General features: G+C 56.7%; 1 protein-coding gene across 1 annotated transcript in view; it reads right to left on the bottom strand.

The window, feature by feature from the left end:
* The window catches only part of PPFIA1 (PTPRF interacting protein alpha 1), an 86,171-nt gene extending 85,403 nt beyond the window's left edge, over positions 1 to 768 (bottom strand). The window contains exon 1 of the mRNA XM_036259094.1: positions 736 to 768. The gene's annotated coding sequence lies outside the window, so the exon portion shown is untranslated. The remainder of the gene's footprint in view (positions 1 to 735) is intronic.
* Between the last annotated feature and the right edge of the window lie 16,456 nt (positions 769 to 17,224).

Below are 17,224 nucleotides of genomic sequence, written 5' to 3'. Positions count from 1 at the left end.
ACTGGATTCCTCCAGGGGCCGGGAGAGGTGGTTTCCAATGGCTATAACCGTTGGTCCCACAATCTAACTTACTTAATAGAGCCCCCCCTCCGCCCCCCAAATTCCAGAATGGAAATAGAGCAGGTCGACACAGCCGGCTAGGAAGGAAAAGGGAAGGTGAGGCTGGGAGAGGCTGTTCCGTGTCCCGAATATAACGACAGAGCGAGGGGATGGGGGGCCGTTCCCGACGCTGCCCGCGGTATTCGGGGCTCGGCAGACCCCCCCACAACGAGACAGATGCCCGAGACCGCGCACCCGAGGGCGATCACCTTTTCCCACTCACACCCGCACGGGGTACGGCAGGTCCCCGGACCCCGGGGCGCTGGGAACCGTTTGCAACCGGAGCCCAGCAAGAGCCGGGGCTTCTTGCGGCCACAAGTGCTCACGTTCCACGTTCCGTTCGGCGCTGGGCGTTGGGGTCGCCGGGGCAACGGGGTCGCCCGGGCGATGCAGGCAGGGGAGGGGGCGGCTCGCGGGGTCAAGGACTCGCCGCTCCGGGCGCGGGCGGGGCGCGCCCCCCAGGGTCCCGCCGGGGTTCCCACGGGCGCCCGCAGGCTCTCCCCACGGACCGCGCGCCGCGGGCTCGCCCCCGGGAGCGCGCCCTCCCCCGAGGCTGACACGGGGCGGCCGCGCGAGGAGGGGCCGGCGCCCGGGGCCCCGCTCCGCCGAGCCTGCCTCAGTCTCCCGCTCCCTTACCTTGCTCGCCGGCGGGAGCGGGCGAGGAGGCTCCGCGGCAGCTCCCGGGCGGCCGCTCGCTCCGGGCGAGCTCGGGGCCCGACGAAGGCAGCCCGCGCCCGCGCCCGCCCCGCGCCCGCGGCCCCGGGCCCGCCGCCCCCAGTCACTAAGGCCGGCCCGCGGCCGGACACTGGAGGAGCGCAGGAGGAGCGGGCCCGGCGGCGCGTCGCCGGCGTCAACGTGCCCGACGTCGGGCGCGTCGGCGTAGCGTCAGCGCCGAGAGCCGCCGGCCCGCCCCGCCCCGCCCCGCCTCGCCCCGCCCCGGGGAGGGGCGTCGAGGGAGACCCGTGGCGTCCCAGTGCGCAAGCGCCGCCTCCTCAGGTGGGACGGTGTGCGCCTCCCCGGCGCGGATTGGACGGGCGCCGCCCGAGCCCCGCCCCCGCGGGCCCCGCCCCGGCTGGGGTCACCTACCCCGAGCGGTGGCTGGGTGCTCCGGTCCTCGGGTCCCGACAGCATCTTCCACCGCCCTGCCGCCCCCGGATCTCCTCCTCCTGCGCCCGGACTCCGAAGGCGCCGGACGCTTCCCAGCGTCACGTCTCCACACCTTGCAGGGGAGCGCGCGCGGGCGGATCCCGGCGTGTCGCCTCCGGAGCCTGCTCGGAACCGATACTTCCAGGACGCGGTCTCGACGCAAGACCCGTTGACCTCCCTTTACCTGCTGTGCTCGAGCGGGCAGAGATGGGCGGCGAGCGACGTGCAGGCTCCAGGGCGCTGCGTGGACAACGCAGACTCGCCGGGCACACCTGTTCCCGCTGCCGGCAGATGCTTGCTGCGGTGCGCGCCTGAGCCCACTCGGGGACCCGGCTGGGGCGCAGGGCCTTGTCTCTGCGGTGGGGAGGGGATCCAGAACGACCCCCAGGGCTTTCCTGATGAGTAGAACAGATGCGAAGAGCAGCCAGATTAGAACCCGGCTGGGGAGGGGGGAGCACTCCTAAATGATGGTCATTTTTGTAAGTCTCAAACACTTTAATGCTTGTTCATATTCATATTCCACCCTTACTCAAACCCTTTGAAACACCAGCTCTGCACCAAGTCCTATGCTAGATCCTGCAGGTACACATATTGAGATTATATATATATACCTTTAAAACATTAAAGCATATGCTCCCCCTTAGGGTATGACTCCTGGAGCACACACTTCTCACGGACCGTAAGGTCAGGGCACTGTTGCCAGGTGCCACTGGCCACTGTCTGGCTCTCTGTGGTGAGGCAGCCAGGAGTCCCTGAATTGACCAAGTCTAAGTAAAGGCTGTATGGGGGGCGATGAACCCCACCAAGGCTGATTCCTTGACTCCCCCATTTGAGCTCACCAAGAACAGATGCTACCTCTTATTGGCTTTCTTCACTCCCAGAGTCCAGGACCACACCTCCTTTTCATTTGTGTATTCATGCAATAAAGATTTATTGAGTGACGACATATGAACACGAATTTGCACCCCTGACCCGGCATCTGGAACAGAGGAAAGTTTCAGCTCTCCTCACATGTACCAGCATAATTCATCCTGTCTCATAAAGTGCCTGTCTCCTAAGAAATCAGCAAAATACCCGAATTTAGTTCAGTGGGGTGGAATGTTCATTCATTTTATGATTCTTGGTAGGACCCTATGAGCCAGGCATGGCCTAGGTTTGGGGAACACAGAGCTAAGACATCATTGCCCCCATTTTACAGCATGGAAGGGAGAAGGGAAAGAGACTATTGCAATGTCTGTCCGATAAACAGTGTGTGACTGGTGCTGAGGAAACACAGAAAAGGAGGATCCAACTCTCCAGCTGGCATCGTGGGGGCTTCCCAAAGGAGATAACATCTGAGGTGGGTCTGGAAGGGATGAGCAGTTTTCCAAGCAGAGAGGGGAGAAGCCCATTTGGTATTGGTCCGGGAAAATGAGACGCCAGATTGCACTCATTTTCATTCATTCATTCATTTCATTCCCCCAGACTGCAAAGTCAGTAAGAGGAAATTGTAAGCAACCTAAATGGCTAACGAAAAGAGATTGGTTAGCTCTGGCCAGTATGGCTCAGCACTTAGAGCGCAGGAAGAGCGTAGAGAGTCTTCACAAATGTGCCACCAGCCTGGGCTCCAGATAATGTAGTTAGTTGTCATGAATGTCAACCTGGAGCATGACCTGGGCCACCTCTCCTCTCTAGAGACACCAGCAACCCAAGGAAGAGAGTCCTGTGAGAACAGAGTGTGTCTCAGAGAGATCGGGGTGCATCTCAAACCCATCAGAAATGTGTAAGAACCTAGTGAACGGTGGTGTGACAGGCAGCCGGCAGGTCTGGGCCGGAAGAGCTGTGTGGGTGGGTGGTGGGACATGGGACCCTCCCTTTAGGAGAAAGACACTAAGCCCAGAGAGTCCACAGGGATTTGCCTGCAGGCAGTCAGCCAGTTTGGGGCAGAAATGGGACTGGAACCCTGAGTGAACCCGGAGCTCTTGGTTCCTGAGTCCACCCTGCTTGGATTTCCCATGTACCCCGGCGAAGGTGGGAGGTCAGTAAACAAGGAGAGAGGAGAAAGAGCATTTCACTTGTTCACTTCACTGAATTCTCAAAGTAACTCCCCACACGGGTTCCTATATCTCCCCATTTTGCAGATGAGGAAACTGAGGTCCAAGTGGCTGCCAAGCAGGAAAATCATCACCCGAGTGTTCCAGTTTCTGTGGCAGTTCGATTCCTCACGGTCAACCAATGAACTGAAGTTTTGGCCCATCGATGAGCCAGCCTGTTGGAAGCTCGGTTGGTGCGTGTCTGCCCCCGAGAGGAGGGACCAGAAAATCACATTTGCAGACCATTTTACAGAAAACCCTTTGCCCCTGTGACCTCACTCAATCCCACATCCTTTCCCACATGACGCTGAGGCGCAGAGAGGTTAGATGAGCTGCCCAGTGCCCGTGATTTGGGTGAAGCTGTGGCTGCCACCCAAGGACGGTTCCAGAGCCAGTGTTCCTGATGCTACATCAACAGGTGCCCCAGACCCCAAAGCTGGGATGGAATTCCTTGATCCGTGCAGGCCCACCCAGGTACTGGTGCCCGATGCCCACTGAGGGTCTCCGCTGCCCTGTCTGCAATGTGCCCCATTGCCCCAGCACAATGCCAGGCACGGAGTCCCCAGCTCTGAGACTACCTCACAGCCTCCCGCCCAAGATTTCTATCCCCTTCACCTATATAATTAGGTTTTAAAAGCAAGTCATCAGCTTCCTACACCTTGCTTTTCTGGACTTCACTGAGTTCATCAGAAGGTGTCATCTAATAAAATTACCCAGCTCTTGCCGAGAGAAGGGCCACGGGCAGTTCCAACTCTCTTCCCTTAAACTTGACCTCGGGCAGGGCATGTAACCCACACTAACCCTCAATCTCCTCGTCCGTCAGGCGGGGATAATGAAGTCTAGCAGCTGGGATGTTGAAATGAGGGGTGACCCCCACCCCCACTGGCTCCTTGCCTGGTCCAGTCACCGTTTCCCTCTTTGAAAGTCACTTTCACGCAGTAGTTACACACGGAGACTCTGGAGCGAGGTGGCTGGTTCCAGTCTCTGCTCTGCTCCTTTTTGCCTTGGCTGTGCACTCTTAGGTAAGTTGGTTGGCCTCTCTGGGCCTCAGTTTCTTCATTCCTCAAGCGAGGGTCACAGGACCGCCGAGTAGGCTGGCCGAGAGAGTTAAGTGAGGGGGAAGGGCGATGCAGTGTAGGAGCCCTGGTATCACCAGCCGAAGTCCCTTTTCTTCGGGCCACGCCCACCCCCCCTGGCTTCTGATAGGCTGAGAGAGAGCCTGGGACCCTGTTCTCATCACTGCCACAGAAGGGGCAGTGAGCAGGGTCTTCTGGGGTTTTCCTCTCTATAAGCCCTGTGGCCTCTGCCCTTGTCGTCCTATTTGCACCTGTCCCTTGAGCATGTGTGGCTGGGGGCCGGGACACTGACCATCCCGTTTCCAGGCAGGAGTTCCTTCCCACTGTGTCTCAGCAAAGTTACGTTTTCCCCTATCCCAAAGTGCGGAAAATCAGTCAAGAAATGGAGAAAAGGGGGAAAGTATTATAACTCTGTAATGCTTACACAAAACATAAGCATAGTGGTTAGATTTTTTTAAAAATATGTTTTTATTTATTTTTTAGAGAGAGAGGAAGGGGGAGAGAGAGAGAAACATAGATGTGAGAGAGTAACATTGATCAGCTGCCTCCTGCATGCCCCCTACTGGGGATCCAGCCCACAATCCGGGCCTATGCCCTGACCGGGAATCCATCTAGGACCTCTCAGTCCATGGGACAACGCTCAGTGCCTTGAGCCACACCGGCTAGTCAACTTTTGTTTGTTTTTTTAAAATTCCTCACCTGAGGACATTTTTCTACTTATCAGATAGAGTGGGAGGGAGGGAAAGCGAGAGACAGAGAGAAACATTGATGTGATAGAGCCACATTGACCGGTTGCCTCCTGCACCACCTGACCAGGGCCAGGGACAAATTGCCACTGAGGTCCATACAAGCCCTTGACCAGGATAGAACTCGTACCCATTGGTCCGAGGGCCAACCCTCTAACCGCTGAGCCAAACCAGCCAGGGCCCAGGTAAATGTTTATACAACTTACGAAGTGATCCCCAATATTTCTAGTCCCCACCTGGCACCATCCATAGTCATGACAATACTATAGACTATATCCCCGATGCATACTCCCATCCCCATTACTGCTTTGTAACTAAGTAGAGTCATCTGCCCATTTTCAAGGGATTCTCATTTGGCGTTGGCCTGTGGTAATCCTTCGGAGAATCAAACTTCACCAACCCATCGAAGAGGTTCCTGGTTGGAAGGAATCCACTCATTCAAGGCAGGAAACGATGTCACGGGGAACCGAAGGATGAGGGTGACATTTGGAGACCTGGGACAGAAGCCTGTGGAACAGAACCAGCCACCGGGGGACCAGTCAATCTCGCTGTGGCCTGTTGGAACCCCCTGCTCTCGGCCCCGCCTCTGCCAACGGTGTCACCCTTGCGAACAAAATAAATATGAATGTTTACGCAAGTAGACTTCGTACAAGGCCTCTGAGTGGTGTTCCGAGGGACACGCTAAGTACTTGGGTTGGCTCCCCAGACACGCGGTGCCGTGTGGAGTCGTTGGGCGGGCTGACAGCCGGGGGTTACGTTGTTGGCGTCCCTCACCGTGATACTCGCCGGCATTTGCCAGCGCCAGCGGGTTTTGTTTGGGGTGGGGGGCGGGGAGTCCCTCAACATTTGATTTGCTTAGTTTCTGAAATACAAGTCAAAGTACATTTTTGTACCACGGCATCCTTTTCTCTACAGGATGACTTCACATGGGTATTTTAAAACTTCCTTTTTAAAAACAACACACTTTATGGAGGGAAATAACTCGTTAAAAAGATAGGTGGAGCCCGGCCGGTGTGGCTCAGTGGTTGGGCGTTGACCCAGGCACCAAGGGGTCGTTGGTTTGATTCCCGGTTAGGGCACAGGCCCAGGTGGTAGGCCCGATCCCCAGTGGGGGGTGTGCAGGAGACGGCCAGTCGATGTTCTCTCTCTCCCTCTCCCTTCCTCTCTCTCTAAAATCAATAAAGACAAAAACAAACTAAAAATAAAAGATACGTGGGTGCCCAGGCTACCATTTTCCACTATTTTAGCACCACGAGTGCTGAGCCTGGACTAGCAGGCCCTCCAAATGGGGTGTGGGCCTTAAAATGTGTACGCGTTCCTCCTACAGCAAAAAGAAATTCAACGCACTGCTGAAAAATAAAAAACGGGAATTTTTGGTCCAGGCCTCTGAGTGAGCTTGGAAAACGAGTTAGGATGAGTTTCCACTGGACAGAATTCACCTAAAGACACTAGGCAGAACAGCGGGCCTGAGGCTGCTGGGGTTGTTCCGCCTCAGAGGGGTACAGGGTGCTGGGAGCGTGTGCACGTCCCCCAGGGCCACTTACTCAGCATCAGCCACGCTCTGTGTACACCGCACAACAGTGCACAACACTCTCAGCGGTCGCTCGGTGCCTAGAAACAAACTGTACGCTTAGAACAAGTATCTCAGCGGGAAAAGGCTCCAAAGGTTTGTCAGACTTGGAAGGTGAAAGGGGTCGCCATTCATGGACGATGTCTTGTGCACAAAGTACATTTGTTTCCAGGACACTGGGGCAACCGTGAAACATGCAAAGTCGGAATAAATCCAACGGCCGACCCGGCCACCGGTCCCGTGAGTGCCAAACCCAGAGCGTCTCCGCCACCTGCAGGGTGTCTCTCCTTCTTTCTTCTCAATGGGGATATTTGCTCCGGCAGTTTTGCTTCTGCCGCTGTCTCCTCACCCCGGGCTCAGGGCAGAGGAGCGCGCCCTCCGTGCCCAGATGGGTGCTCAGTGGTGTAGAAGGCTGTCAATCACCTTCCAGTTGCGCTGGGCCACCGCTGGGCACTGCTGCAGCCTCGTGATGGCTCTCGGCATCGGGACCAGCCCTGCCTCCCAGTAGCAGCTGCGTGATGGAGGGAAATACAGACACTGTGATGGACAGCAGTCCCTAGAGCACCCCTTCCCGGAAGGGCTTGTGCAGTCTCATCACCCTGGGCCACAGCAGCAGCGGACAAGGAGGAGACCGGCTGGCCTCGTCTTTATCGCTCACTGGAGGGAATTCGACAATTGCTGTGTGTCCGGCTGAGCACGCCGAACACAGCGCAGTCCTGCTGGCCCGTTCTGGTAGCCAGGGGTGTATGGGCCCGGCCGGTGTGGCTCAGTGGTTGGGCGTTGACCCAGGCACCAAGGGATGTATGGGCCAGGGTCCCCTCCAACTCTGACAACAGAAAGCCAGACTGCAGACCAATAGGTTGGACACAGACCCCCCCACCCCCACCCCATTTTGCTTTCGCAGGATCCCTGCATGGCAGGGGCCTCCAGTGTCTGAATACTCACTGCAGGCTGTAGTTTTCTTTCTTTTTCTTTTATCCTCACCCGAGGACATTTTTCCAATTTTTGTTCGGATAGAGTGTGAGGGGGAGAGAGGAAGAGAGAGAGAGAGAGAGAAACATCGACATGAAAGGGACACATCAAGTGGTTGCCACACACACGACCTAACCGGGGCCAGGGACAAACCGCAACCGCGGCACATGCCCTGAGCGGGAACCGAACCCAGATCTCTCTGGACCTCAGGCCGACACTCTAACCGCTGAGCCAAACTGGCCAGGGCTATAGGTTTTTTTAAAATATATTTTATTGATTTTGTTGGTTTGTTTTGAGAGAGAGGGAGGGAGAGAGAGAGAGAGAAAAAGACATAAACTTGTTGTCCCGCTTATTCATGCATTCCCTGGCTGCCTGCTGTATGTGCCCTGACTGGGAATCGAACCCGCATCCTTGTTGGTATGCAGGATGTACTCTAACCAACTGAGCGACCCGGCCAGGGCCCAGGCTATGGGTTTTTGTGAAGTAGATAAAATAGGTTCATCATTTAAAAAGGAACTTGTGGCCTGGCTGCTGCGGCTTAGTGGTTGAGTGTCGACCCTGCACCAAGAGGCGGCCAGTTCGATTCCCAGTCAGGGCACATGTCCAGGTTGTGGGCCTGATCCGCAGTGGGGGGCGTGCAGGAGGCAGCCGATCGATGTTCTCTCTCATCGATGTTTCTATCTCTCTCTCCCTCTTCTTTCCTCTCTCTAAAATCAATAAAGGAAATAAAAAAAATGTTTTAAGTAACCTTGTGGATAAACCTTGAGGACATAATGCTAAACAAAATAAACAATCACAGAAGGGCCACTTCCACTCATGGGAGGTCCCACAAGTACAGTTGACCCTTGTTCTCCAGCATCTCCCATCTCGAACAGTTCAGTTCTCCACCAAGTTGCTTTACTGAAACGTGTCTCCATTAATGCGGTTCTCGACCTGACAACCCTTTCGTGTCGATACAGCGACGCGACGAGAAGTGTCTCTCAGGCCTCGAACTAAGCAGAGAATGCACAAGTGTGAGTCAGCTCACAGCGAGCCCTCGCCTTGTTAACATCTCAGGAAATTGTGCTGTGAAAAGTTTCATTTTGTTGTTGTTGTTGCTTTTGTTGCTGGTGAAATGGGCGATCAGCACAATTTTGAAGCCTAAAGAGGCCATCAAGGGTGATAACGTCGCCCTGGCCGGTTGCTCAGTGGTTAGAGCGTTGGCCTGCAGACCAAAGGGTCGAGGGTTCGATTCCCAGTCAAGAGCATGTACCTGGGTTGCAGGTTCCATCTCCAGTCATGCAGGAGACAACCAATTGATGTGTCTCACATTGAGGTTTCTCTCTCTCTCCCTCTCTCCCTTCCACTCTCTCTAAAAGTCAATGGAAAAATATCCTCAGGTGAGGATTAACCAAAAAAAAAGAGTGCTCATGTTGCTAAGGGTGCAAAAGGAACGATGATCATAGGCCACTGAAGAGGTAGAAACGCTGCTGTTGGTTTGGATAAATGAAAAGCATTTAGCCAGTGACCGTGTCTCGGAGGCCGTGACAGGCGAGTAAGTGAAGATGCTGAGTACCGACCCTGAAGGACACCCCTGGAGCAGAGCTGAAAGTGACTCCTGGAAGGCTGGTAGGGGGTGGTTGGATACATTTAAGAAGTGTTTGGCTGTGGCCGGTTTGGCTCAGCGGTTGGAGTGTCGGCCTGCGGACCAGAGAGTCCTGGGTTCGGTTTCCGCTAGGGGCGCGTACCAAAAAAAAAAGTGTTTGTTTATAGATTAAACAGCATGTTAGACACGGACTGTATATAAGAAAGGTTAAAACAGGGAATCATTTGGGGGTCTGGAACGGATTGATTCCATTTACATGATTTCTAATGGGGAAAAATGATTCGGTTTTCGAACAAATGGCTTCTGCAAACAGCCCGCTGCGGTGAGTCAAGTTCGAGAACCGAGGTTCACTGTAGTCAAAATCACAGACAGAAAGTAGGATGGGGGGCAGGGGTTGGGGAAGGGGGGGTGAGCGATTAATGGGGACAGTTTGTTTTGTGAGATGAAAACGTTCTGCAGTGGCTAGTGGGGTTAGCTGCAAGGCAGGGTGAATAGGCTCAACGCCACTGAGCTGTGCACTGGGGGATGATGGGTAAGATGGGACATTTTGTTACATATTTTTACCTCAATGAACAAATAAAGCAACCCCTACTCCCACTGCCCAGCTCCTACTGACGTACTCCTAAAAAATCTGACCCACGCCGATGCCCCGTGAAATGTTTCCACATCCGGGATTTCTTTTTTAAGCCAATCTTTTTTTTCTTTATTGATTATAGAGAAAGAGGAAGGGAGAGGGAGAGAGAGAGAAACATGGATGAGAGAGAACATCGACTGGCCGCCTCCTGCATGCCCCCCACTGGGGACCAGGCCCACAACCTGGGCATGTGCGCTGACTGGGAATTGAACCGGCGACCTCTTGGAGCATGGGTCAATGCTCAACCACGGAGCCACACCAGCCGGGCTGGAATACTTGTCATGAAACAGGATTGAGAGTATAAGATAGGGCAATTCTCTGTTTTATTTGTGTTAATCCTCACCTGAGGATATTTTTCCATTGACTTTTAGAGAGAGTGGAAGGGAAGGAAGGAGAGAGAGAAACATCGATATGAGAGAGACGCATTGACTGGCTGCCTCCTGCACGACCCCAACCGGGGCAGAATTGAACCTACAACCCAGATACGTGCCTAAGACCCTTCAGTACTCAGGTTGACACTCTGATTACTGAGCCAAACCGGCCAAGGCAGGGCAATTCTCTTTGTAGTATTGAGTATATGTGGAATTTCTTTACATTTTGTAAATGATTTTTATTTAGCATTTATCTTTTGTCATTCCCTGCTTATAATGTTTTCCTATTATCAAGTGTCTGTATCACCTAGAGGTCATTTCACATGCTATTAAAATATGTAACATTGTCAAAATATATTGGTTTAGAATAAGAGGCCAAGTGCTTTTAATATAGATAGATAGATAGATAGATAGATAGATAGATAGATTTTTTAAGAGACCTCTGAACCTTATGATGGTCACCCGTTGTTTAAAAGCACGCCAATAGCCCTGGCCAGTTTGGCTCAGCAGTTAGAGCATTGGCCCTGGACTGAATGGTCACAGGTTCGATTCTGGTCAAGGGCATGTCCCTGGATTGCGGGTTCGATCCCTAGCCCTGGTCAGGGCTGTGAAGGAGGCAACCAATCGATGTCTCCCTCTCTCTCTGTCTCTCCCTCCCTCCCTCCCTTCCACTCTGTCTAAAAAATAAATAAATAAATACATAAAAAATAAAAGCATTCAAGTACAGTGTTCTGAAAAACACCGAATAACGAGGGTTTGGGGTGTTCTGATCTCTCAATCCCAAGTCTCAGAGATTCATAGCGAAGATGAGTATCTGCTGGGAACTTGGAAAGGCGGTTGCTGACATACTGCGGGAAGGAGGTCATGCCGAGCGGCCGCGCCAACCAGCACCCGCCCCCACACCAGGCTCTCGAAGCCAGTGAGTGTGTCCTCTGAGCACCTTCTGTGGAGCCGGCTTGGCACCCAGGCGCGGCCCTACCGCCCGGAAAGCTCTTTCCTTTCTTCCTGCTGCGTCCTTACAACCGCTTGAGCTTGTAGAAGACGGGCAGCCAGCAGAGGCTGCGGTTCCTAGGCATTCCTGCCGTGAACCTTTCCGTCTGTTTTCGTCCACGTGTCCAGCGGACACCGTCGTGGGGAGCCACTACGCCAGGCACCGGCCAGCGCTGCAAAAACGCCAACACGTCGAGGTGTCCGAGCTCGTGGTCTGGGCGGGGAAACAGTCAGGTCAGCAGAAAACTTGCATCTGGTTTGGAAACGGTGTGCGCTGCGGCCGGCCCGCGGCTCTGAAACGGTTCCACCACCTGCACCCCTCACGTCGAGGAGAAGCAGGGCTGAGGTCACCGGTGGCCAGGAGCTCCCCGGCCTCCCGCTCCTCCTGTTCCCTGGGCAAGGCACTGAGCTCCCGGGGAGAAGCCGGAGGAGCGTGCAGGGCCGGTGGACGGATGGGTCCGCTGCCCAGCCAAGAGTCTTCCAGGCATTTGGGTCTGTGCCTTGGGTCGTCCATCTTCACTGCTAAGACCAAGTTAATTTGGAATCAAAGTTTTATCACTTTGATTTAAAAAAAAAATTGAAGAAGCTGGAAAACGTTTTGTTTGAGATTGCAGTGTGTCTTGATCTGCTCGGATGGCCGTGACAAAGCCCCACAGACGGGCAGCTTGAACCACAGACACTCACCGTCCCCAGTGCTGCAGGCTGGAGCCCGGGCTCCCGGTGGCGCAGGGCTGGTTCCTCCCGAGGCCTCTCTCCTTGGCCTGCAGACGGCCGTCCCCTCCCTCTGTCCCCACAGGGTCTGTGTCCTGATCTCCTCTTTTTATAAGGAGCCCAGGCACACTGAATTAGGGCCACCCCAGTGACCTCATTTTACTTTAATCAGCTCTTTAATAAAAAAAAATGAATGAAAACATTTTTAATTGTTTAAAAAATGTTTTTATTGATTTTAGAGCAAGTGGGGGAGAAGGAGAAAGAGAAACATCGACGTGAGAGAGAAACACCAATCAGTTGCCTCCTCTGTGCACCCTGACAGGGGACCGAACCCACAACCTGGGCATGTGCCCTGACCAGGAATCGAAGCAGCGACCTTTCGGTGCATGGGACGATGCCCCACCACTGAGCCACACCGGCCCGGAGCTAAAACACCTTTTTTTTTTTATCCTCACCCGAGGACATTTTTTTTTTCCATTTATCTTTCAGATAGAGAGGGACGGACACAGGGAGGAAGAGAGAGACACACACACATTGAGTGGCTGCCACCCACCTGACTCCAACCAGGGCCGGGGACAGACTGCCCTTAGCGGGAACCGAACCTGGGACTCTCTGGACCGCAGGCCGACGCTCTAACTGCTGAGCCACACCGGCCAGGCCTGAAACACATTTTAAAAAATGAATCTGAAAACGCTCGAGCCGGGAGTCAATCCTCAGATCTCCGTGTCTAAGTTATATTTTCCACGGGGCCCGTGGGCTGCCTGGAGCCGTTGCTCCCCCACGCCGGCCGCGCCGTGAGTTGGCGACAGTGTGTCTTCATCCTGGCCTCTGTCTTTCTCTAACTGTGTGCGTTCACACTGTGTTTGGGGAGGAACTGGTGGTTTTCTTGTGCTTTGTAGATTTTCACACACCAGATGCTTACGAGAGAGGCCAGCCGTTAAGAGTTTGGGTAAGAATAGTTGGTGGATCACTAAACATGAATAGAAACATGTCTTTGCAGGGGAGGTGACCTTACGTCCCATGGAGGAGCCTCAGCTGCCCGTTCTGACCATCCCACAGGGTGACTCCCTCCGCCCCCTCTGCCGGCCGGCCGACACCCACTCTGGCCCTGGGTGACAAAGGATTGCTCACAGCGTGGCCGGGACTGATGAGCACATTGTCACTGTCCCCTCCAGCCCAGCCTTCTCGGAACCAACTGGCTGTGACTCAGAAGGAAGGAGAAGTGAGACCCGTTCTGGAGGGGTGGGGGTGGGGTGGGAGTGGGGGTGGGGGTGGGGGTTTTAACATCTGGATGGAAATGCTGCGCTCTGAGTAATGCTTCCCTTGAACCAGGCCAGGTGGCAGAAGCCAAGAGACCGAGGCCGGGCCGGGGTCAAGGAGTTGTCCCCCCCGGAAGGTCATGCCAAGCAACCGGCAATGCCAAGACGGACAGGGCCCTGACCAGAATGCAAGAGAAACCCAGGTTGTGCGGGGAGGTGCTTCCGCAATGGAGTTCCAAGAACTGATCCCGGAGCGGAGCAGGCGGAGCGGGGTCCTGGGAGGCGCAGAGGCAGCGGCAGCTCAGCCGGCAGCTCGGCAGCTCGGCAGCTCGTGGAGGGGCCTACTGGCCCCGTCCGCAGCTCCTCAGGCTTCGGCTTTTGTACCTCAGGCAGGGAGGGAAGGAGTCTGACCTCCCTGCGGAGACCCTGCTGGGAGTTCCCACGTGGGAGGCGGGGAGGCGGGAAGGCGGGGCCTCTGCCCTGTGGACCTGGACAGGCCCTTCCCCAGGTGTGCACACAGAGAAGGTTCCAGCAGGGGGGGCGGGGCCAGGAGCCGTCTCTCCGGCTTGATCTCCTTCTTGGAGCAGGTGCTCAGTCCTCCCCGCAGACCCCCCCACGGCCCGTGGAGATGGGGAGCCGGGGCGGTGCTCTCAGCTGCCACGGGAAAGGTCCCACCCGCGTCCCCTGGAAGTGACTCCTTCCTCCTTGCCCAGCCCGGCGCCTCCCTGCAACCCAGCCCACCCCGAAGGCTCCTTTGGACCAGGGCAGGAGGGCCTGGATCTCCCTGGCGGGACCTCATTCTTTCAGCCCACGTTGATCTCTGGAGGGCCCACGGGAACGAAGAAACAGGACAGGCAGGATCCCGGGGAGGAGATAAGCCTTGAACAAGTAATTACCCATCATCCTTTAATTACAAGGCGAGACAAGCCCCAGAGGAAGGACTGGCTAAGAGAACTTGACAGGGGCCACCGGCACCGGCACCGGCCAAGGCTGGCCCGACGCGGGGGGGGCCAGGGCAGGGTCCGGGCGGCAGGTGCTTGGCCCATCGTGTCCCACCTGCACAGGCAGGAAGCTTCCACAGCCTTGTGCACTTTGGCTGTTTTCCCCAGATTTCTGTCTCGGGCGCTGTCGCCTTGCCAGGGAGAGGCCGTCAAGGAGCCCTGGTCTCCGCCGAAGTCAGCGGCGGTTGGTCATGAACTTCCTGCTCCGGGCAGTTACTGCCTGGTTCACGTGGCGGCTGATCTGGGGAGCCCTAAACTTCTATATCAAGCATCCCAATCACTCAGTAACTTTGAGCACCTTCCCCTCTGCGGTGGGTAAAAGTGGCCCCCAAAACACATGTCCATGTCCTAACCCCTAGAACCTGTAAACGCAATCGTGTCTGGAATAAGGGTCTTTTCAGATGGGGTCAGGTTAAGGAAGGCCAGAGGAGAGCTCCCGGGTTTGGGGTGGGCCCTACATAGAATGACTGTGTCCTCATAAAAAGAGGAGAGCCCTGGCCGGTTCGGCTCAGCGGTCAGAGTGGCCGCCTGCGGACCAATGAGTCTCGGGTTTGATTCCGGTCAAGGGCACGTACCTCGGGTGCGGTTCGTCCCCGGCCCTGGTCGGTCATGCGGGAGGCAGCCAGCTCGTGTGTCTCTCTTGAGTCAATGTTTCTCTCTCCCTCTCACTCTATCTGATGATAAATGGAAAAAATATCCTCGGGTGAGGATAAAACAAAAGGAGGAGAGAATGCACACACGGGGAGGAGGTCGTGTGGGGATGGAGTGACGGGGCCACAGGCCCAGGGCCGCCAAGGGTTTTGTCCGCAGCCGGAAGCCAGGGAGAGGCAGGGGCGGCGTCCCCCGCAGTCTCCAGAAGGAGCCAGCCCTGCCCGCACCTTGGTTTGGGACTCCGGCCTCACGGAAATGGGAGAGAAGCCATTTCTGTCGTTTCAGACGGTCCGGCGTGTTTATACATGAAACGAAGCTCCACACTGATGTCGTGGACACGCTCAGACCCCAGGGCTGGCAGGAAGCCGCAGGCACAGAAGAGGGGAGACGAGGGCCCTGGGTCCCTGTGGGGGTGTCGGGTGCGGTGGCGGGCGGCTGGGCCTGGCGTGCAGCGGATCTTCAGTGGGTGGCGGTGCGTGGGTCTCCGTGCTATCTTGTTATTTTCACCTCTGCTCTTTCGTAGGAACAAACTATTTCAGAATAAAAGTTCTTTTAAAGGGCACAGGACTGCCCCATGGCCACGTTCTGCACGTTCTGGCCCATGGCTTGGGTAGGTCTCCAAAGCGCTCTGTGCCTCAGTTTCCTCGCTGGTCACGCGGGGGTGGGTGATGGTGCCACCTTGCAGAGGGGACCGTGGGCAGTGCCTGGCAGAGGCAGTCCCCAGGGTGGGACCCCAGCGGGGAGAGTGGCACCCAGACCCTCAGTGGGTCCCTGTGGCAGCTAAAGGCCTTTCAATAGAAAAAAGACACTTTTTGGCATGTAACGTAATACTACCTTTTTACACTGTAACTTACACCTTTCGGTAAGTGCGTGCGATCCAATCGGGTGGTCTCGGCCTTAGCTGCAAGTCCAGGAGCGCCCCCTGCATGGTCGGCCTCCCCGCAGAGCGCGGGCTGCAAGGTCTCCCTCCCCGCAGAGCGCGGGCTGCAAGGTCTCCCTCCCCGCAGAGCGCCCCCTGCAAGGTCTCCCTCCCCGCAGAGCGCCCGCTGCAAGGTCTCCCTCCCCGCAGAGCGCCCCCTGCAAGGTCTCCCTCCCCGCAGAGCGCCCGCTGCAAGGTCTCCCTCCCCGCAGAGCGCCCCCTGCATGGTCTCCCTCCCCGCAGAGCGCCCCCTGCAAGGTCTCCCTCCCCGCAGAGCGCCCCCTGCATGGTCGGCCTCCCCACAGAGCGCCGGCTGCAAGGTCTCCCTCCCCGCAGAGCGCCCCCTGCATGGTCTCCCTCCCCGCAGAGCGCCCCCTGCAAGGTCTCCCTCCCCGCAGAGCGCCCCCTGCATGGTCTCCCTCCCCGCAGAGCGCCCCCTGCAAGGTCTCCCTCCCCGCAGAGCGCCCCCTGCATGGTCTCCCTCCCCCCCAGCGCCCGCTGCATGGTCTCCCTCCCCCCCCAGCGCCCCCTGCATGGTCTCCCTCCCCCCCAGCGCCCCCTGCATGGTCTCCCTCCCCGCAGAGCACACGCTGCAAGGTCTCCCTCCCGCTGGTGGCTGAGAGACAGGTTCCCTGGGTCCCTGCCCTAGTCCTCAGCAGGTGATGCCAACTCAGAAAACCGGAAGGTGAGTGGCACTGCTGTGACCCCGCCCAAGAAACCTTTCTCCCTCACTGTGCTTTTGGGAATAGTTCCAACTGCAGGATGGGGAAGGTGGCCGGGCAGGGGAGGCCCTGGCACCGCTTTGACCCCTCAGCCCTGCCTGCCCCTCCGCCTCAGCTCCACAAGAAGCCCCGCGCTGGGCTGGGAAAGTCTGCGGGCAGCAACGCCAGCGGTCAGATCCCCTCTTCCCTGGCTTCCCACACAGCTCACTCGGCTCCACTCCTCCTGGCCTTCTCTGTGGCCCTCGAACCTGCCAGGCTGCTACCTGCCCCGGGGCCTTTGCACTGGCTGCCCCTCCTCTCCCAGAACACTCTGTCCTGGCCCTTCCCCTGGCCCATGTCTGTCAGTCAGAGTTCTCTCACCGCAGAGTCGCCTCTACGGGAGGTCGCCCTGCCAGGTGCCCCTTTCCTCCGGTTTCCTCTCCTGCTTCCTCTGCACAGCAGTTCTGTGCCCAGCTCCTCGCTGGCTTTGTTCCCACGGGGAAGGGAGAAGCCAGGAGCCTCGGGCAGAAGGGCAATACGCCTGGTCCTGGGAGGGCAGGAGGGGGAGGGAACCAGCCAGCTCCAGGTCCAGCTTCTGCAGGCGGGGAGCTGAGGGCAGGGGGAAGGCACCCCTCCGGCCGGGGGCAGGGCAGTGTTCCTGGAAGAAGCCACACTGCCGGAGGGACAGGAGGGACAGGAAGAAGGAGACTCCGTGTTGAGC

Source organism: Molossus molossus, unplaced genomic scaffold (genome assembly GCF_014108415.1).
Source record: "Molossus molossus isolate mMolMol1 unplaced genomic scaffold, mMolMol1.p scaffold_m16_p_13, whole genome shotgun sequence".
Taxonomy (NCBI): Eukaryota; Metazoa; Chordata; class Mammalia; order Chiroptera; family Molossidae; genus Molossus; species Molossus molossus.
The sequence above is the reverse complement of the archived record's forward strand: the minus strand, read 5'-3'. Positions and strand labels throughout refer to the sequence as shown.